The sequence below is a fragment of the Dama dama genome, chromosome 29 (assembly GCF_033118175.1).
Source record: "Dama dama isolate Ldn47 chromosome 29, ASM3311817v1, whole genome shotgun sequence".
Lineage (NCBI taxonomy): Eukaryota > Metazoa > Chordata > Mammalia > Artiodactyla > Cervidae > Dama > Dama dama.
Genome location: NC_083709.1, coordinates 18,740,936 through 18,759,582, shown reverse-complemented (window position 1 = coordinate 18,759,582; position 18,647 = coordinate 18,740,936). Strand labels below are relative to the sequence as shown.

The 18,647-nt window shown below is 44.1% G+C and overlaps 1 pseudogene; it reads right to left on the bottom strand.

Moving 5' to 3' along the window:
* Window positions 1-14,117: 14,117 nt before the first annotated feature.
* Window positions 14,118-18,647, bottom strand: part of LOC133048455 (DNA polymerase epsilon subunit 3-like) — a 36,520-nt pseudogene continuing 31,990 nt past the window's right edge.

The window sequence follows — 18,647 nt, the reverse complement described above, 5'->3', positions numbered from 1 at the left end:
TGTGCCACCTGGGAAGCCCAATTCTCTGGATGATAAGCTACCAACCTAGCTCTTATAACTAGCTCCTGCCCTCTTGCCTGTGTGTGGCCTAGTGACAATTTTCTGTTCAGAAAGCATCTGGGTATCCCATTACCCAGGGCTCCTAACAATTCCACTCATGTCCATCTATTGCTGCTGGGGCATGAAGGAGAGAGCAAAGGCTATAAAGAGATACAGAGCAACTTCTCTGCACTGTGAAGATCAAGCAGCGAGGTCTGCCGGGCCTCCTCTTTTGCATCAAATATTGATCCCTGCATAACATGTGGAGGGCACTTACACAAAACATGTTAGTGAGCAAAAGCCAAGAGAGCATCATTTCTGCCTTAAACAGCAAGGGAAGTGAGGATGAAGCTCTGCGGACACTTTAGATGGAGAAACGAATTAGGCTGAGGTCCTGGCCCTTCCCTAAAGTCATGGGGGCTCTGAGAAAGGCTCAGTCCCTCAGTTTCCCAGCTGTAAGCTGAGAATGTTGGATACAGTAGCTTTAGGAACAAATTTAGCTCTACTTTTATATGATTTGTCTGGATTTTGTCTGACAAAGGTACCTCCTCTGAGGATTTTGTCTGGATTTTGTCTGACAAAGGTACCTCCTCTGAGGATTTAGTTGTTAGCATATAAATGCCCAGGAAGAGGTCTCGGATGGGCCTTCAAATGTCTGATCGACTGTATCAGTGGTGTGTATTCATTCTCTGTTGTGAAGTACCTCACCCCAAAACCACATGTGTCAAACCCCAGTCTCCACGGGGCAGGATCTGGCCGTGGCTGAGCTGGATGTCCGGTGTCAGACGGAGTTGCCATCTCACCTGCTGGCTCAGCTGGGGGAGGATCCATCTGCTTTCTGCTCTGGTGTGTGGCCGTGGGTAGACCTTGGTTCCTCATGGACTGAAGGACAGCCGGCCTCAGCTTCTTCCTGTGGGTGTCTCCACAAGGAGATCCCAACATGGCAGCTTCCTTCATCAGAATGGAGCAGTGAGAAGAGCCAGAGTGGGGGGAGAGGGAGGGAGGGAGGGAGAACGAGGAAGAGAAGGGTGGGTGGGGAGAAGGTGAATCTTTTGTAACCTAATCTCAGAAGCAACATCCCTACACTTTTGCGGTATGATTTTAAGTGAGTCCCTAGTTTTAGTCCAGTCCCAAGGGGATGGGATAAAACTCAGTGTGGTGGGGAAACCAGGAGACAGTGTTCTCTAGGAGTAATTTCAGAAGCTGCTGATCACACTGTCACTTTAGGAAAGGAAATGCTTTTATACCCCAATACCTAAAATTGGGCTGCTCAGGCCTATCTCGTAGCATGCCTGGTTTTTAATGTGTGATCACAGACTCATTTATATGGGGTGCCAAGCTCCACACTGGCATTGGAGGAAAAAATGACATATAGTATACAGTCTTGCATATTAGTATAGTATAGACCTCTCGCATGTTACAGTCTGGTCAAGATGATTAGGTTCATCTTGCCTTGAACTGACCTGATGTCTCCTTCCTCTAAGTTTATGTCACCAAAATGTAGGTAGACACAGATTCAGCGGATGCCAAATACCTCTACTCCAATCCCAAAACGATCGTCATTGGCCAAGAACATGTGATGAGAAGCTCGCCTGAGCTAGAAGATTTTCTCAGTGCATAGTTAGCATTTTCCCAACGTAAGCTAGATTAGGAAGATCCATCCCAGGAAGAATGCCTGTCCTACTGTGAAAAGGAAAATGAAATTACACTACCCAGTTTTCATTCCAATCCCAAAGAAAGGCAATGCCAAAGAATGCTCCAACTACTGCACAACTGCACTCATCGCACAGGCTAGCAAAGCAATGCTCAGAATTCTCCAAGCCAGGCTTCAACAGCATGTGTACCATGAACTTCCAGATGTTCAAGCTGATTTTAGAAAAGGCAGAGGAACCAGAGATCAAATTGCCAACATCCGCTGGATCACCAAAAAAGCAAGAAAATTCCAGAAAAACATCTGCTTCTGTAGTGTTATGCCTTCAAAATGTAGGTAGAGACAAATTCAGTGGGTGCCATATACCACCACCGCACCTCCCAAATATTCGTCACCGCCCAAGAACATGTGATGAGAAGACTGCATGGGCTGCAATATTTCTTTAACAAATGTTTAGCACTTCCCCAACACAGGCTAGATTAGGAAGTTCTACCCAAGGAAGAACGCCTGTCCTACTTTGAAAAGGAAATGGCAGTATGCTACCCTGGGGAGATGGCTGAACCACTCTGGCTAAAGTTAGGGTTTTTCAAAGCCAGAGACAATGGATTCCCAGGGAACTGGGGAATCGTAATTGTTCTCGGACTTCTTGTCTTACTTTCCTCCTTCTTTCTCTCCTTCCATCCCTCCATTGTTTCCTTCTCTCTTTCTTTTTAATTATCAGCATTTTATTTTTATTTATTTATTTAGTTATAATTATCAGCATTTTATTTATTTTTTTTTTTATCAGCATTTTAATAACTGTTCTTACATTTCTCTGTAAGATGACTAATTACAGAGTATTATTGGAGTTGCTGGAATTTGATAAGACTGGCCATCTCCAAGTGATCTGAAAAATATGATGGCTATTATCTGTGTCCATTAAAAGCAAGAATGGGAAAGCAAAGTTGATATTTCTTAATTCACTTTGGTATAAAAATATCTCAAGTTGTCTTTTAAAGGGCAGCTTTGAAAATTCTGCTTTAAGTCATAGTAAATGCTGCCCTCCTCTGGACACATGTGGACATTACAACCTATGAATGAGGCTCCAAGAGAAAAGTTGCTTGGTAACTCGTTATTTGAACGTCTTCTGCAAAGAGGGCCCTGTATGTTTTTTTTTTTAATTTTATTTTTTCTCTTGAGAATTCCTTGGACCCTGAAAAATTCTCCATCTTCTGAGCCACATTCATATCCCAGGGGCAACAGAATATGTGCAAGTCTCTGGCAGATAAATTACCACTCTAGCTCTTATAGCTAGCTCCCTCCCTCTTGCCTACGTCAGGTTGGTTACAGTTTCCGGTTTAGAAAGCATCCAAGGATCTCATTATCCCGCTGTTAGGAGCCCCAGGACTCCTAACAACTCCATTCATGTCTGTTTCTTGCTGCTGGGGTGGGAGGTGGAGAGAAAAGGGTATACAGAGATACTGAGCAACAGTACCTTCATTGTGAACATCAAGGACCAAGTACTGTTGGCCTCCACACTTGCAGCAAATATTCACCACTACATAAAATGTACAAGACATTTATATAAAACATGCTAGTGCACAAAACCCAAGAACACCTCATAGCTGCCTTAAATAGCAAGGGAAGTGAGGATGAACCCTGTAGACACTTTCGGTGGAGAAACAAGGTGGGCTGAGGTCCTGGCCCTTCCCACATGTCGTGGAGGCTCTGAGAAAGTCTCAGTCGCTCAGTTTCCCAGCTGTAAAATGAGACAGTTGGATAACGTTTAGCTCTACTTTTGTATGGCTTTTATTTTCTGGACCTTTCTTGAAATTTCTATTGAAAGGTACCTCTTCTGATGATTTAGTTGTCACTGTGAAAAGATGTCCAGGAATTGGTCTGAGATGGGCCTTCAAATATCTGATTGCCTGGTGTGTATTCATTTCCTATTGTGAAACACATTACCCAAACTGAGTGGCTCAAAATAACATGTGTCATCTCCCAGTCTCCACGGGTCAGGATCTGGCCGTGGCTGAGCTGGATGTCAGGTGTGGGACGGGGCTGCCGTCTCAGCTGCTGGCTCAGCTGGGGGAGGATCCATCTGCTTTCTGCTCGGGTGTGTGACCGCAGGCAGACCTCAGTTCCTCATGGGCTGAAAGACGGAAGGCCTCAGCTTCTTCCTGTGAGTGTCTCCACAGGGAGATCCCAACGTGGCAGCTTCCTTCATCAGAATGGAGCAGTGAGAAGAGCCAGAGGCGGGGGAGAGGGAGAGGGAGAAGGAGGGTGGGCGGGTGATACTGAAATATGGAAAGAAGGGTCAGGGTGGGGAGCAAACTCAGTCCATTATAACCTAATCAGAAGTGATATCCCATCACTTTGGCTGTAATATTTTGATTAAAGTCAGTCATCACTTTTTAACCCAGTCCCAAGTTGATAGGATAAAACAGTGTGGTGGGAATACTAGAAGGAAGTGTTCTTTGGGAGTCAACACAGAAGCTGCCAATTATACTGTGGGATTTCATGAAAGAAAATGCCTTTGTATTCCATTTTCCTTCGATGTAAAATGGGGCTGCTCAAGCCTATCTCCTAGTATGTCTTGATTTCTAATGTGTTATCATCAACTCATTTATTGTGTGTGCCAAGTTCTGAATTGGCATTGGAGGAAAAAATGACATATAGTCTAGAGTCCCTGACCTCAAGCATATTCCCACGTGGTCAAGATGATTAAGTCCCTCTGGGCTTCAAAACTATTGTCATTGACCAGAAGCACGTGAGCCAGAAGATTTCCTTAACATGTATTTAGCATTTCCCCAACACAGACTAGATTAGGAAGCTGCATCCAAGAGAGAGTTCCTGTCATACTTTGAAAAGGAAAATGGGACCACCTTACCCTGGGGAGACGGTTGGACTCCTCTCGCTAAAATGAGGATTTCTCAAATCCAGGTAGCCTCTGGATACCCTAGGATCTGCCAAGTCATAATGGCGTTTAGATTTCTTTTCTGACTGTTCTTCTTTTTCTATTTCTTTCCTTCCTCCCCTCCATTCTTTCCTTCTCTCTTCTTAAAAATTTTTCAGCATTTTAGTAACGCCTTACATTTCTCGGTGAGAAGACCAATTAAAAACTATTCTGGTGGGGGGCAGGTATATATTTTAACACTGGTCGTCTCGGAGTGATTTGAAACATATGATGACTCTTATTTGTGCCTTTGAAAAGCAAGAATTGGAAACCCAAGCTGATATTTCTTAATAAATTCAGTTTGGCAGACAAAATATCTCAAGCGGGTTAGTCTTGACGTAGGCTATTTGTCTTTAAGTCGTGGTAAATGCTGCCCTCCTGTGGACACATGTAAACATCACAACCTATGAATGCGGCTTCAAGAGAAAAGTTGCCAGCGAACACGTTATTGAATGACTTCTGCAAAGAGGACCCTGTTAACTTTTTTTCTTTTTCAGAATTCCTTGGGACCCTGAAAAATTCTCCTTCATCTTCTGAACCACTTTCCACATCCCAGGAGCTGCAGAATATCTGCAAGTCTCTGCAAAATTGGTATTGCAATATCTGCAATACCAAAGTAGCTCTTAAAACTAGCTCCTTCCCTCTTGCCTGTGTGTGTGGCCCTGTTACAATATCCTGGTCACAAAGCATCCAGGTATCTCATTATCCCAGGCTCCTAACAATTCCATTCATGTCCATCTACTGCTGCTGGGGAGTGAGGTGGAGAGCAAAGGGTACAAAGAGAGGCTGAGCAACTTTTCTCCTTTGTAAAAACGTAGGACCAAATAATGTTGGGCTTTTAATCTTGCAGGAATATTCATCACTTATAATGTGTAAGGCCATTTATACGAAACATGTCAATTAGCAAACCCCAGGAAGGCATCATTTTTGCCTTAACTAGCAAGAGAAGTGAGATGAAGCCATGTAGATAGACACCTAGATGCAGAAACCAAGCAGGCTGAGGTCCTGGCCCTTCCCAAATGTCATGGGGGCTCTGAGAGAGTCTCAGGCCCTCATTTCCCAGCTGAAAACTGAGAGCGCTGGATAAAGGAGCTTTAAGAATAAGTTTAGCTCGACTTTTGTATGATTTATATTCCCTGGACTTTTCTTGAAATTGCTATTCAGGGGCACCTCCTCTGAGGATTTAGTTGCTCGTGTATAAAGATGCCCAGGAAGAGGTCTCAGATGGGCCTTCAAATATCCGATTGCCTGGTATTAGCGGTGAGTATTTGTTCTCTATTTTGACGCACATTACCCAAACGTAGTGGCTGAAAACAACGCGTGTCATCTCCAGGCTCCACGGGTGAGGATCTGGCCGTGACTGAGCTGGATGTCAGGCGTCAGACGGGGCTGCCGTCTCTCCTGCTGGCTCAGCTGGGGGAGGATCCATCTGCTTTCTGCTCAGCTGTGTGGCCGCGGGCAGACCTCAGGTCCTCATGGGCTGATGGACGGAAGGCCTCAGCTTCTTCCTGTGGGCCTCTCCACTGGGAGCTCCCAACGTGGCAGCTTCCTTCATCAGAATGGAGCAGTGAGAAGAGCCAGGGGCAGGGGGAGAGGGAGGGAGGGAGGGAGGGGGGTGGGGAGGGAAGGGAGAGAGTGGGGGGGGAGGAACGTTAGTCTTTTGTATCCTAATCTTAGAAGTGACATCCCATCACTTTTGCTGTCTTATTTTGATTAAATTGAGTCACTACTTTTAGCCCAGTCCCAAGGGAAGGGGAGAAAACACAGGGTGGTGGGAAAACATGAGGTAAGTATCTTTTGTACCTCATTTTCTTTCGCTGTAGAATGGGCCTGCTAGCCACTATGGAGAACAGTGTGGAGATTCCTTAAAAAACTGGAAATAGAACTGCCATACAACCCAGCAATCCCACTGCTGGGCATACACACCGAGGAAACCAGATCTGAAAGAGACACGTGCACCCCAATGTTCATCACAACACTGTTTATAATAGCTAGGACATGGAAGCAACCTAGATGCCCATCAGCAGACAAATGGATAAGGAAGCTGTGGTACATATACACCATGGAATATTACTCAGCCATTAAAAAGAATTCATTTGAATCAGTTCTAATGAGATGGATGAAACTGGAGCCCATCATACAGAGTGAAGTAAGCCAGAAAGATAAAGACCAATACAGTATACTAACGCATATATATGGAATTTAGAAAGATGGTAACGATAACCCTATATGCAAAACAGAAAAAGAGACACAGATGGACAGAACAGACTTTTGGACTCTGTGGGAGAAGGCAGGGGTGGGATGTTTCGAGAGAACAGCATCGAAACATGTATATTATCAAGGGTGAAACAGATCACCAGCCCAGGTTGGATGCATGAGACAAGTGCTCGGGGCTGGTGCACTGGGAAGACCCAGAGGGATCGGGTGGAGAGGGAGGTGGGAGGGGGGATCGGGATGGGGAATACATGTAAATCCATGGCTGATTCATGTCAATGTATGGCAAAAACCACCACAATACTGTAAAGTAATTAGCCTCCAATTAAAATAATTAATTAAAAAAATGGGCCTGCTAATGCCTAGGATGGAATCTAGGCCTGATGCTTTGGGAGCAAGGGTCTTAGCCACTGGACTACCGCAGAGGTGTCAGTCTTCATTTTTAATGTGGTATCATTGACTCATTTACACGGTGTGCCAAGGTCTGCACTGGCATTGGAGGAAAAATGACATATAGTACAGAGTCCCAGACTTCATGCAGATTACAGCCTGGTCAAGATGATTAAGTTCTTCTTACCTAGAATTGACCTCACCTCTCCACCCTCTAAGCTTATGTCACAAAAATATATGCAGACACCAATTCAGCTGAAGCCAAATACCACCCTCCAACTCCAAAACCACTGTTATTGGCCAAGAACATGTGATGAGAAGCTTTCATCAGCTGGAAGATTCCTTTAACATGTATTTAGCAGTTCCCCAGCATAGGCTAGGTTAAGAAGCTCCATCCAAAGAAGAATGCCTGTCCTACTTTGAAAACGAAAATGGGACTATCCTATCCTGGGGAAAGGGCTGGACACTTTTGGCTTAAATCAGGGTTTTTCAAAACCAGAGCCTCTGGATTTGCAGACTTCTCTTACTTTTCCCCTTTCTTTTTTTCCTTCCCTCCCTTCATTCCTTTTTTCTCACTTTTTAATTTTCAGCATTTTAATAACTCTTCTTGCATTTCTCTGAGAGAAACCTAAATACAAATTTTATAATTTTTATTTTATATTTTATAAAATTTTTTTTGTAACTGGAATTTTTTTTTTTTTTTTTTTTGTAACTGGAATTTTTTTTTTAACTGGAATTTTTTAACACTGGTTTTCTCAGAGTGATCTGAAATAAATGATGCCTATTATTTGTGCCCTTTAAAAGCAAAAATTGGAAAGCTGAGTTGATATTTCTTAATAAATTCAGTGTGGCAGACAAAGTGTCTTTTCAGTTCAGTTCAGTTGTTCAGTCGTGTCCAACTCTTTGCGACCCCATGGACTGCAGCACGCCAGGCTTCCCTGTTCATTACCAACTCCCAGAGCTTACTCAAACTCATGTCCATCGAGTCAGTGATGCCGTCCAACCATCTCATCCTCTGTCGTCCCCTTCTCCTCCTGCCCTCAATCTTTCCCAGCATCAGGGTCTTTTCCAGTGAGTCAGTTCTTCGCATCAGGTGGCCAAAGTATTGGAGTTTCAGCTTCAGCATCAGTCCTTCCAATGACTATTCAGGACTGATTTCCTTTAGGATGGACTGGTTGGATCTCCTTACAGTCCAAGGGACTCTCAAGAGTCTTCTCCAACACCACAGTTCAAAAGCATCAATTCTTCAGCACTCAGCTTTCTTTATAGTCCAACTCTCACATCCATACATGACTACTAGAAAAACCATAGCCTTGCCTAGATGGACCTTTGTTGGCAAAGTAATGTCTCTGCTTTTTAATATGCTGTCTAGGTTGCTCACAACTTTCCTGCCAAAGACTAATCTTTTAATTTCATGGCTGAAGTCACCATCTGCAGTGAATTTGGAGCCTAAAAAAATAAAGTCTGCCACTGTTTCCACTGTTTCCCCATCTATTTCCCATGAAGTGAAGGGGTTGGATGCCATGATCTTAGTTTTCTGAATGTTGAGCTTTAAGTCAACTTTTTCACTTTCCTCTTTCACTTTCATCAAGAGGCTCTTAAGTTCCTCTTCACTTTCTGTCATAAGGGTAGTGTCATCTGAGTATCTGAGGTTATTGATATTTCTCCCGGCAATCTTGATTCCAGCTTGTGCTTCTTCCAGCCCAGCGTTTCTCATGATGTACTCTGCATGTAAGTTAAATAAGCAGGGTGACAATATACTGCCTTGACGTACTTCTTTTCCTATTTGGAACCAGTCCGTTGGTCCATGTCCAGTTCTAACTGTTGCTTCCTGACCTGCATACAGGTTTCTCAACAGGCAGGTCAGGTGGTCTGGTATTCCTATCTCTTGAAAAATTTTCCACAGTTTATCATGATCCACACAGTGAAAGGCTTTGGCATAGTCAATAAAGCAGAAATAGATGTTTTTCTGGAACTCTCTTGCTTTTTCAATGATCCAGCGGATGTTGGCAATTTGATCTCTGGTTCCTCTGCCTTTTCTAAATCCAACTTGAACATCCAGAAGCTCACGGTTCACGTACTGTTGAAGCCTGGCTTGGAGAATTTTGAGCATTACTTTACTAGCGTGTGAGATGAGTGCAACTGTACAGTAGTTTGAGCATTCTTTGGCATTGCCTTTCTTTGGAATTGGAATGAAAACTGATGTTTTCCAGTCTTGTGGCCACTGCTGTTTTCCAAATTTGCTGGCATATTGAGTGCAGCACTTTCACAGAATCATCTTTTAGGATTTGAAATAGCTCAACTGGAATTCCATCACCTCCACTAGCTTTGTTCGTAGTGATGCTTCCTAAGGCCCATTTGACTTCACATTCCAGGATGTCTGGCTCTAGGTGAGTTGCTTTGTGAAGATCTTTTTTGTACAGTTCTTCTGTGTATTTTTGCCACCTCTTCTTAATATCTTCTCCTTCTGTTAGGTCCATACCATTTCTATCCTCTATCGAGCCCATCTTTGCATGAAATGTTCCCTTGGTATCTCTAATTTTCTTGAAGAGATCTCTAGTCTTTGTCATTCTGTTGTTCTCCTCTATTTCTTTGCACTGATCACTGTGGAAGGTTTTCTTATCTTTCCTTGCTATTCTTTGGAACTCTGCATTCAAATGGGTATATCTTTCCTTTTCTCCTTTGCTTTTGGCTTCTCTTCTTTTCACAACTATTTGTAAGGCTTCTCAGACAACCATTTTGTTTTTTTTGCATTTCTTTTTCTTAGGAATGGTCTTGATCCCTGTCTCCTTTACAATATCATGAAACTCTGTCAATATTTCAGGCACTCTTATCAGATCTAGTCCCTTAAATCTATTTCTCACTTCCACTGTATAATCGTAAGGGATTTGATTTAGGTCATAACTGAATGGTATAGTGGTTTTCCCTACTTTCTTCAATTTAAGTCTGAATTTGGCAGTAAGGAGCTCATGATCTGAGCCACAGTCAGCTCCCAGTCTTGTTTTTGCTGACTGTATAGAACTCCATCTTTGGCTGCAAAGAATACAATCAATCTGATTTTGGTATTGACTATCTGGTGATGTCCATGTGTAGAGTCTTCTCTTGTGTTGTTAGGAGAGGGTATTTGCTATGACCAATGCGTTCTCTTGGCAAAACTCTGAATTAGCCTTTGCCCTGCTTCATTCTGTATTCCAAGGCCAAATTTGCCTGTTACTCCAGGTGTTTCTTCACTTCCTACTTTTGCATTCCAGTCCTCTATAATGAAAAGTACATCTTTGTTGCTTGATAACTTGTTATTGAAAAAAGTTGCTTGATAATTTGTTATTGAATGTCTTCTGTAAAGAGGGTCATTTTTTTCTTTTTCTTTTGAAGATTCCTTGGGACCCTGAAAAATACTCCTTCATCTTCTGAACCACCATCCACATCCCAGGAGCTAAAAAATACCTGCAATTCTCTGGCATCTAAGCTACCAAATATAGTTTATAACTAGGTCCTTCCCTCTCACCTGTGTGTGGCCTGATTACAATTTCCTGTTTAGAAAGCATCGAGGTATCCCATTATCCAGGGCTCTTGAATAGGGCTCAATTCCATGTCCATTTCTTGCCACTGGGGTGGGAGGTGGAGTACAAAGCATATAAATATATATTGAGCAACTTCTCTTTATTTGAACATCAAGGACAAAGTACTCTGGGGTTTCCACTCTTACACCAAATATTCATCACTACATAACATGTACGATCCATTTATACAAAACAGGTTAGTGAGCAAATCACAGGTAGCCCCCATTTCTGCCTCAAATAGCAATGGAGGTGAGGATGAAGCCATCTACACTTTGGGTGTGTAGACATACAAGGCTGAGGTCCTGGCCCTTCCCAGATGTCATGGGGGCTCTGAGAAAGTCTGCAACCCTCAGTTTCCCAGCTGTAAAATGGGAGAGTTGGATAAAGGAGCTTAAGGACAAAGTTTAGTTTTACTTTTTTATGATATATATTGTCTGAACCTTTCTTGAAATTTCTCTGTAGAGGTAACTCCTCTGAGGATTAGTTGTTAGTGTATAAAGATGCCCAGGAAGCGGTCTGGGATGGCCCTGTCACACAGCTGATGGCCTCAGATTAATTGTGTGCATTCGCTGTCTATTGTTAAACACACTGTCCCAAACTTAGTGGCTGAAAACAACATGTGTCACCTCCCAGTCTCCACGGGTGAGGATCTGGCTGTGACTGAGCTGGATGTCAGGCGTCAGACGGGGCTGCTGTCTCTCCTGCTGGCTCAGCTGGGGGAGGATCCATCTGCTTTCTGCTCAGCTGTGTGGCCGCGGGCAGACCTCAGTTCCTCACGGGCTGAAGGACAGAGGGCCTCAGCTTCTTCCTGTGGGTGTCTCCACTGGGAACTCCCTACATGGCAGCTTCCTTCATCAGAATGGAGCAGTGAGAAGAGCCAGAGTTGGGGGAGAGGGAGGGAGGGAGAGAGAGAGAGAGAGAGGAAGAGGGAGAGGGGTGGTAAGCTAATCTTTTTTAACCTAATCTCAGTAGTGATATTGCAATACTTTTACTATATTATTTTCACTAAATTCAGTCACTAGTTTTAGCCCAGTCCCTAGTGGATGGGTTAACACCCAGTGTGGTGGGGATATCAGAAGACAGCGTTTTTTGGAATTCATTTCAGAAACTGCCTATCATACTGTGTGACTTCAGGGAAGGAAACGCCTTTGTACCTCATTTTCTTTAGCTGTAAAATGGGATGCTCATGCCTATCTCTTAGCATACCTTGGTTTTTAATGTGTTACCATTGACTTATTTATTCTGTCTTGCAAGCTCTGTACTGGCATTGGAGGAAAAAATGATATATAATATAGAGTCCCGGACGTCAAGCATATTACAGTCTGATCAAGTGAATTAAGTTCATTTTGCCTTCAACTGGCTTGATATTTCCTCCAAGTTTATGCCACCAAAATATGTGTAGACACAAATTCAGCAGATGCCCAATATCACCACTCCAACTCCACAACAATTGTCATTAGCCAAGAACACATGATGAGAAACCTCCATGAGCCAGAAGATTTCCTTAGCTTGTACTTAGCACTTCCCCAGCACAGACTAGATTAGGAGGCTCCATCCAAGGAAGAATGCGTGTCCTACTTTGGAAAGAAAAATGGCACAACACTACCATGTGGAGATGGTTTGATTCCTCCGTCGAAAATTAGGGTTTCTCAAACCAGAGCCTCTGGGTCCCCAGGGTAACGGGAATGATATTGGTTCTCAGATTTCTTCTCTTACTCTTCTCTTGTCTCAATTTTCTTCCCTCCCTCTATTCCTGCCTTTCTTAATTTTAAGCATTTTAATAACACCTTTTTTTCACTTTTAACAATAATGTTTATTATACAAAGCATTATAATTTTCTCAATAGTCTTCACTCATTTATCAACAAACTTTCCACTGTACTCATTTAATAAATCAACAGTGTCAAACTACTTTTCAACCTCAAAGCGCTAAACTTCAGTTCAGGTCAGTTCAGTCGCTCAGTTGTGTCCAACTCTTTGCAACCCCATGAACCTCAGCATGCCAGGCCCCGGCCCCCTGTCCATCACCAATTCCCGGAGTTTACTCAAACTTATGCCCATGGAGTCGGTGATGCCATCCAGCCATCTCATCCTCTGTCGTCCCCTTCCCCTCCTGCCCCCAATACTCAACTTAGTGACCAACAAAAAAGTGCTTGGAGCACCAAAAGGAAAGAGAATAAAACCTGGAAAGGTCAACTGAGATACTTAGAAGCAGTTAAAAGGGATGGGTTAGGGGAGGAATTAGATTCCCCAGCACCATCAGATTTCCCTCATGGGTCAAAGAGGTTTACAAAAGCAGTTTTAAGACATGAGGTTAGAACTAGGGAATCAGAGGAACCCATACTCTGGAATATTGCAGGTCATCCAAGTTCCTGGGTCGGCAGAAGTGAGAAAAAGAGGGACAGAGACAGTGGGAATGGGGAGCAGAGGAGAGGCAGGACAGACAGGAGGTGAGAAGCACGGAGGGAGAAAGTTGTGCCTAGAAGAAGTAAGCTTCAAAACTTGTCATGAATTGGAAAAATGAAAAGCCACGGTCACAAAGCTGGAAGATGGATTACGGGATGAGAAAGCCTGGAATTTTATACCTTCCAGGAGGTGATGACAAATCCTGAAGCTGCACAGTGGCAGGCAGTGAGGTGCATCGGAAACTAAATCGTCTGTTTTATAAGAGTAAGACATTGGCAACCTTGCTTAACTAATTCTACTCTGTGGATTTAAAAACATTACGTGCCTAGAAGGTAGCCTCCCAGGCAGGTCACACACCTAACAGGCAATATAGGAGAGCGCCAAGCCAAGTGGGTCTGTAGAAAACAAAATTCAATTAATGTTACTGTCAAGTGAAGAGACAGTGGATTTCATTGTTCTCCTCAACCTTTTTAGTAATTTCCTAAAGCTAAACCATTCTGACCACTGAAATAAGCTAGTATTGCCAAATGCTGTATAATCAGACAGGTTGACTGTAATCAAACCCAAATTTTTCCTGACCCTTAACTGCCTCTGTGATCTGGGACACAGTTGGCAGCTTGGAATTTATTGTTACTTTGGGGGGGGGGGGCGGTGCAGGGAGGGAACTGGGGATCAACAATTGCCTAACTATAAGTGTATGTAAACAAAAGAGATGAAACCGGCCAATTAAATTAGCCATTCAGAATCCCTCTTTCCAAAAAGTTATAACCTTGAGACTGATTAAGCAAAACAGGATTCTGCTACTCAGATGCTCTGAGTCTGGGAAGCACCGGCTTTGATGGTAATCCTGATGATAATTCAGTTTTTATTTCGATCTTCTCAGGCTCTTCTGTCAAGACTACTCTGCCCAGCAGGAAAAAGCTTCACACAAACGTGCACCAGGGTTGGGCTTGGTACCTGCCAAGGGGCGTCTCCCCATCCTCTTCAGTTGTCCACTTTCTCTCTTCCTTCTGTTCTTCTTCCTTCAGCCTTCCCTCATCGTTATCGTTGTCCTCATCCCTGCTCTTGTCCTGCTCTTCCGAATCTGGTGGTTGTTGTTGTTGTTGTTGTTTTGTCTTTGTCCTTCTTTTGCTCTGAAGCTTTCTTCTTTGCCTTTCTGCTCCTTCCTATAAGCTTCCAGAGCTTCTTTGAACGGGGTAACGAAGCGCTGAAACGCCATCTCCTCCTTGGCAGACAGCACATCGCTGGCATTCGGTGTCTTGAGTTTCCCTCTCATCGCGAAGCTGTTGGGACAGGATGCGGCATTCAGCACAAAGACGCTGGCGGCGCGGGGGGGTGGAGATGTTGACACCGTCCCGGAGCGCCTCCTTGGTGATGCCGGTGATGATGGCGTTGGGCAGGTTCAGATCCTCGGGCCCCTCCGCCTTGGCCGCGGCCGGGGACCGGGCCTGCGACCTCCGCTTCAGGCTGCCACGGCGTCTGCACTTCCCGCATCGCCACGGTCCGACCCAGCGAGGCTTCCGTCCTGCCCCGCGTGGCCCCAGGAATACCTCTTTCTATATTTCTCTCTGAGAAGGCTAACCACAAAAATCTGGGGTGTTGCTGGAATACCATAACACTGGTTATCTCAGAGTGATCTGAAAGATATGCTGGTTCTTACTTGTGCCTTTGAAAAGCAAAAATTGGAAACCCAAGTTGATATTTCCTAATAAATTCAGTTTGGCAGACAGTATCTCAAGTGGTTAGTCTTAGAGGACAGCTTTGGACACATTGCTTTAAGTCATGGTAAATACTGTCCTCCTGTGGACACATGTGGACATTACAATCATGAATGAGGTGTGAAGCGCAAAGGTGCTTGAAAACTTGTTTCACCAAAGGGGGTGTTTGTTTTTTTTTTTTTCTTTTCTCTTGAGGGATTTCTTGGGACCCTGAAAAATTCTGATTCATCTTCAGAATCACTTTCCACATCCCAGGAGCTACAAAATATCTGCACTACTCTGGCTTATAACTTACCAAATCTAGCTTTTATAACTACCTCCTTCCCTCTTGCCTACATCTGGCTTGTTTACAGTTTCCTCTTTAGAAAGCAACTAGGTATCCCCATTTTCCAGGGTTCTTAACAATTCCATTCATGTCCGTTCCTTGCTGCTGGGGCAGGAGGTGGAGAACCAAGGGTATAAAGAGATAAAGAGATATTGTGAACTCTACTCTCTACATTGTGAACTCAAGGAGCAAGTATAGTTGGGCTTCCACTCTTGCAGCAAATAGTCAAAGCTATGACCAATCTAGAGAGCATATTATTATTATTATTTTTTAGACAGCATATTAAGAAGCAGAGGCATTACTTCACTGACAAAGGTCTGTATAGTCAAAGCTATGGTTTTTCTAGTAGTCATGTGTAGATGTGAGAGTTGAACCATAAAGAAGGCTGAGCACAGAAGAATTGATGCTTTTGAATTGTGGTGTTGGAGAAAACTCTTGAGAGTCCCTTGGACTTCAAGGAGATCAAACCAGTCCATCCAAAAGGAATCAACCCTGAATGTTCATTGGAAGGACTGATGCTGAGGCTGAGGCTCCAATACTTTGGCCACTTGATGCAAAGAGCCGACTAATTGGAAAAGATCCTGATGCTGGGAAAGGCTGAGGGCAAGAGGAGAAGGGGATGACAGAGGATGAGATGGCTGGATGGCATCACCAACTCGATGGACATGAGTCTGAGCAAGCTCCAGGAGATAGTGAAGGACCAGGAACCCTGGTGTGCTGCAGTCCGTGGGATCACAAAGAGTTGGACACAACTGAGCAATAACAGCAGCAATAAAACATGTACAAGCTCTTTATACAAAACACACAAGTGCACAAAACCCAGGAAGGCATCACTGCGGCCTTAAATAGCATGAGAAGTGAGGATGAAGTCATGTAGACAGACACTTGGATGGAGACGCAAACTGGGCTGAGGTCCTGGCCCTTCCCAGATGTCATGGGGGCTCTCAGAAAGTCTCAGCCCCTCAGTTTCCCGGAGGTAAAATGAGGAAGCTGGATAAAGGAGCTTCAAGAACAAGTTTAGCTCTACTTTGAATGATTTATATTGTCTGGACCTTCTTGAAACTGCTATTCAGGGGCACCTCCTCTGAGGGGTTAGTTGTTAGTGTATAAAGATGCCCAGGAAGCGGTCTCGGTGGAAGTGAAGGTGAAAGTCCCTCAGTCCTGTCTGACTCTGGGTGACCCCATGGACTATAGTGGTCTCAGGTGGACCTTCAAATAGCTGAGTGCCTCGTTTTTAGTGGCAAGTATGTGTTCTCTATTTTGAACCATATTACCCCAAACTTAATGAGTGAAGACAACGTGCGTCATCTCCCAGTCTCCACGGGTGAGGATCTGGCTGTGACTGAGCTGGATGTCAGGCGTCAGACGGGGCTACCGTCTCTCCTGCTGGCTCAACTGGGGGAAGATCCATCTGCTTTCTGCTCCGGTGTGTGGACGTGGGCAGACCTCAGTCCCTCATGGGCTGATGGACGGAAGGCCTCAGCTTCTTCCTGTGGGCCTCTCCACTGGGAGCTCCCAACATGGCAGCTTCCTTCATCAGAATGGAGCAGTGAGAAGAGCCAGGGGCAGGGGGAGAGGGAGGGAGGGAGGCGAGAGAGGGGGTTGGTGGGGGAGAAAGTTAATCTTCTGTAACCTAATCTCAGAAGTGACATGGCTACACTTTTGCTGTATTATCCTCATTAAATTGAGTCACTAGTTTTAGCCCAGTCCCGGGGGGGTGGGTTAGAACACAGCGTGGTGGGGAAACCAGTGTTCTTTGGGGTTCATTTCAGAAGTCGTCATACTGTGTGCCTTCAGAAAAGAATATGCATTTGTACCTCATTTTCTTTAGGTAGAAACGGGATGCTAATGCCCATCTCATGGGTCTATGGTAAGAAACAAATGCAGAGTACTGGGAACATAGTAATTAAGAACTCAGTGACCATTACTTTGCATGCATTCACTATTGGAGGCCTTCCATAACAATAACTGCAGAATTGAATTACCCAGTCTGTTTCATGTTTTCTCCCTCAACAACCTTCTGCTCTCTAAGGAGTAGAAGCAATGGGAAATAATGAAACCACCATGATTTATCTTATTCTTAAAGTTAAAAGTCAAAATAATAAAATAATCTTTAAGCCACCAAGTATATCCAAGGAAAGAGATTAAATAGTCATTGCGGCACTGGTTTCTATATTTCTCAGCATTATATTCCCAGCACCACAGCATCTGGTTCATGGCAGACACTTGTAAAATATCTCTTGAGTTGTATGCTGTTTTGTTTTATAAATGGTTTCCCAAGGAAACCGGTGAAACATGTTGCTTGGACTTAAAGGGACAACAAGTTTCTTGGTACCACAGTGAGTATTATTAAAAAGAAAAGAATGAAAACATCATTGTCTCATCCTTATTTAAAGTTAAGGATTTCTCAATGGAACACCAGAAATTTCTGGTCCTCTAAGAAGGAAAGTTCCCAGGGAAGGCCATATCTTTAGGGTAAGGATGGACTGGCCCAGCAAGGGATCTGTTTTCCAGGCTTCTACCATCTGGGTGGTAGGGAAACGTCAGACAGTGCCCGGACTGGTGGTTCATTCTCCGGACTCTGTAACAGGTGGGAGCAAATACAAATGCAAATCCCCTCTGGGGATAAGAAGCTTTATCTGAGGCTTCAAATACTTCCTATAAATATTTCCTCTAGGACAGTTAGAGCACACGAGATAATGCATACTAAAGAAGATCAGAACTGTGATTGAGAAGCAGAGAAAACAGCAGGATGAGGGCCACAGAGGCACAGGCTATTGGAACCATCAGGCACAAGTGAACAACTATACTGACTTATTATGTTTAAACCTACTGCCCTAAATTCAGTTCAGTTCAGTCACTCAGTCATGTCCAACTCTTTGTGACCCCATGGACTGCAGCACGCCAGCTTCCCTGTCCTTCAGCATCTCCCGGAGCTTACTCAAAGTCATTTCCATGGAGTCGGTGATGTCATCCAACCATCTCATCCTCTGTTGTCCCCTTCTCCTCCTGCCTTCAATCTTTCCCAGCATCAAGGTCTTTTCCAATGAGTCAGCTCTTCGTATCAGGTGGCCAAAGTATTGGAACTTCAGCTTCAGCATCAGTCCTTCCAATGAATATTCAGGACTGATTTCCTTTAGGATTGATTGGTTTCATCTCCTTGCGGTTCGGGGGATTCTCAAGAGTCTTCTCCAACACCACAATTCGAAAGCATCAATTCTTTGGTGCTCAGCTTTCTTTATAGTCCAACTCTCACATCCATACATGACTACTGGAAAAACCATAGCCTTGACTAGACCGACCTTTGTTGGCAAGGTAAATGTCTGTGCTTTTTAATATGCTGTCTAAGTTGGTCATAGCTCTTCTTCCAGGGAGCAAGTGTCTTAATTTCATGGCTGCAGTCACGATCT